The sequence below is a fragment of the Amblyomma americanum genome, chromosome 2 (genome assembly GCF_052857255.1).
Source record: "Amblyomma americanum isolate KBUSLIRL-KWMA chromosome 2, ASM5285725v1, whole genome shotgun sequence".
NCBI classification, from domain to species: Eukaryota; Metazoa; Arthropoda; class Arachnida; order Ixodida; family Ixodidae; genus Amblyomma; species Amblyomma americanum.
The window spans coordinates 38,634,259-38,634,613 of NC_135498.1; positions in this window are offsets into that span (position 1 = coordinate 38,634,259).

A 355-nucleotide genomic window follows, 5' to 3' on the forward strand; every position below is an offset into this window, starting at 1 on the left:
GATCAACACCCGATGCCATATTCACTATATAAGAAACGGTCGAGCAGAAGATTGCGTACTGTAATCGATAATAAAGCACACTATAAATACAGTTAACAAAGGATGGATTGTTTAATATGGCGCTGGTGAGCTTTTGTAAGCGTTTCGGATGAGGAACTGTATGAAATGCTTTTCATACGCCTACGAATATATCGTCAACCTGGTTACCGAAAAAGCGACTCAGGACTGAACTCGCTCTGCGTCGCTTTCATCATGTCCTTCGTTCTTTCGTTTTGCAGTTCAAATTGTATAGAAATAGGATTGGTCAGCAGTCGAGTTTCGCTCACAGAACAATAAATAGACATTGATTCAAGTG